Here is a 3,132-nt window from a genome sequence, read left to right as displayed (position 1 = left end):
AATTCAAAGATGAAAAATATATAGCCATTGACTGACAACCAATTGTACTGGGGAGTATTTATAACTTATTGGCTTGATACGTACAATACGTAAATTAACATAATCTCATGTTGAAATAGGAATTTTAGTTCTTATAAGTAATGGTTTCGATATTAATCAGAAGATTCAATCAATAATTTCTCTAAACTATCAAGCGCATAAATAACAAGCTTTTACAAAAGTTTTTCAAACTCAATCAATAGAAGACTGATATATTGTAACGCCCCAATTTTCGGGAATCCTGTGAATGTTGGCATAGGTTTAATTATGTTAGTGGGCCTCTAGAAGGCCCAAGCTTAAGATAGAACCCGGTAATTTTAGTTAATTTTTGTTCCATAAGAAAAAGGGAGTGAAATTATGAAATAGGACCTATGTGAAAATGTTTGAAAATGCTATAGGCTAAATTGAAGTGGCCAAATAAATAGGAGTGCAAAATAGGAGGATTTGCATGACAAACCTCCCATTTTACATGAAGTGGCCAACCATCATGTTGTTGTAGACAAAATGTGCACTTGATATCCATAATTTATGGTACAAATTGGTACAAATTGATAATAGGTTAGGTAAATGTTCCATGATAATAGGTTAGGTAAATGTTCCATGATAATGGGTTAGGTAAATGTTTCATGATAAGAATTTCATGTCTTTTGTATTAAAGAATTAAATGGATGAAATATGAAGTTTTATTAAAAGAAAAAGGGGTGAAAAGAACAAAGTTTTGTCCATCTTTGTTCATCATAGATGAAAGTTAGAGAAGAGAAAGGAGAGGAGAAAGCTCTTGAGTGTTCGGTCACTTGGGGAAGAAAATTGAAGGTAAGTTCATGGTAGTTGGCTTCTATCTTGATGTTCATGAGTTCTTCTTGATTCTACCTTAACTCTTGAAGTATATTTTGATTTTTAGTTGTGTTGTAAGCATTTAGTCATGAATTAAAATGAAGGAAATGGTTGTTGTTTCATGTTCTTTTGATGAAAAATGGAAGATAGGTGAAGTTGAGCCAAACAAATGAACATGCATGTGCCTTAGATGCTAAAGGGAAAAATCGGCTAACATGTTGTGCTTTAAAATGATGAAATGGAGATTATACTTAAGTAAAATCATAGATATGTGATGATTGATTGGTGATATACATGTTTAAATAACAAGCATGCAAGTTAGGTGTGAAAGAGTGATTTGGTAATAAATATGCTTGGGACAGCAGCAGTAACGTGACTTTGGAAAATCACCATAAATTGTGGGAGATGAATTAGAAGCTGAATAAATTATGTATTTAAAGCTTATTGAGTCTAGTTTCTAATGAAATAAACAAGAACATATTTTGAATTCTGTACAATGAGAAATTTGATTCGTAATGAAGAGTGGTCAGATTAGTCAAACAGTGAAACATGGGAAACTTTAAGAAAAATCTGGTATTGATTGGCCATACCAAAAATTCTGAAAATTTTATGGATAAAAGATATATGAGTCTATTTTCAGGGAAAATTAACGGCAATTGATTTGGAGTTTTGTAGCTCCAGTTAGAAATAATTTAGTGACTATTGCTCAGGAAGACAGCTTGCAATGAAATTATGATTATGTGGTAAACATTGACAAAAATTTGTTAATGAGTTGCTTATTGATTTCTTATAAGCTTACTATGATCTGTAGGTGTGGTTGGCCGAATATTGTAAGGGGTTAATACGTAGTTTGTATTTGAATAGTTAGATTAAAGTGTTAGTAATCCAATTGTAGGCGGTTCGTGTGTGGATCTCACAAGATATCGTCAAAAGCAGTGTGTAATCGACACCCTCTCATAGACTAGATTGGCAAAAGCGAAAAGCGAAATGCCGAAAAGTCAAGATTTTGGGAATTTATGAAAAGCGAATGCTCGTAAGATAGTTGGGTTTGTATATTTGGTAATCTAAAGTAATAAACTGCAGATGCTGCGATTTCGACATTTTGATAATTTGGGCTTAATGGGCCAAAGATCGGGTTCATGGGCCAACTGCCCAATTCAAGAAGTATGTGCGGTAAGTGTTCGATAGTACGTAAATAGTTAGGATATGCATGAAAACCCTAAAAGTAGCTAAATTACTATAATACCCCTATGTATGGAAAATTATCATTATACCCCTAGATGCAAAATTACCGTTATACCCCTAGGGTTAATTTTGACCTAAAAGCATGACGATCCGATTACGTATGATGTATGCCATGATTATATATCTGCTGCATGGGGACATGGGTTATATTATGGAGGAAGCGTTCGGTGGCTATGCCACAAATATTCGATCCGGTGGCTCGCCACATATATCTGTTTCCGTGGCTCGCCACGATTATTCAGATCTGTGACTCACACATTATCTGCTCTGTAGCCATGCTGCAAATTCTGTGGTGTGTAGCGGTTGGGTGGGTCGAGTTGTCTCCCCACACGGTGTAAGGTTGGTACGGGGGTGTATACGGTTGGATATGGTTGGGTTTCTGCATAAACATGTAATATCTGTTCTGTTCTGTTATGGGCCTATGGGCTTTATTTTGAATTCTGTTCTGGGCTAAGGCCAACTTATTCTATTTCTGTGGTTTAAGCTGATATAGGCTATGGTTGGGTTAATTTACACACTGAGTTTCCCCAAACTCACCCCTTTTATTTTCATCCACGCAGGTAATCCCCAACCATAGTGGGCTTGGAGCTGTGAGGGAATTCGGAGTGGCCACCTGTTCTGAAAGTTTGATTTTCTTCTGGTGAACTGGACATCCTTTTATTTACGTTTGAAGTTTTGGGTTTTTAAATGTAATAAGGCCGCTTATTTATTTTTGATGGTTTTTTTATATGTATTATTAAGATAGGTAATACTTATTTTAACTGTTGAAATTGGATAGCTTTAGGGCGCGTTTTCAAAAACAACAGTTGATTTCAAAATAACACGACAACAAGCAAAGCTTCCGCAATGAAAGTATTTTCCAAAATTAATCACTTTTCCTAAAAATGACTTAATCAAATCGGTTTCCTAGAAATATCCATGACGTTAAAGTGTGGCAATGGCGGTATGCATGTCTAGGATTGGATCCGAAGGGAGCTTGGTATTTAAGCAGTCCGATGGACTCACCACCTCTTT

General features: G+C 35.3%; 1 long non-coding RNA gene across 1 annotated transcript; it reads left to right on the top strand.

The window, feature by feature from the left end:
• The first annotated feature begins 2,389 nt into the window (after positions 1-2,389).
• On the top strand, positions 2,390-2,921 carry LOC128286937 (uncharacterized). The gene is made up of 2 exons (XR_008277626.1): positions 2,390-2,509; positions 2,679-2,921. It is a non-coding gene; the product is annotated as an uncharacterized LOC128286937 (long non-coding RNA).
• Positions 2,922-3,132: the final 211 nt, after the last annotated feature.

Source organism: Gossypium arboreum, chromosome 13 (genome assembly GCF_025698485.1).
Source record: "Gossypium arboreum isolate Shixiya-1 chromosome 13, ASM2569848v2, whole genome shotgun sequence".
Lineage (NCBI taxonomy): Eukaryota > Viridiplantae > Streptophyta > Magnoliopsida > Malvales > Malvaceae > Gossypium > Gossypium arboreum.
This window is presented reverse-complemented; position numbering and strand designations above follow the sequence as displayed.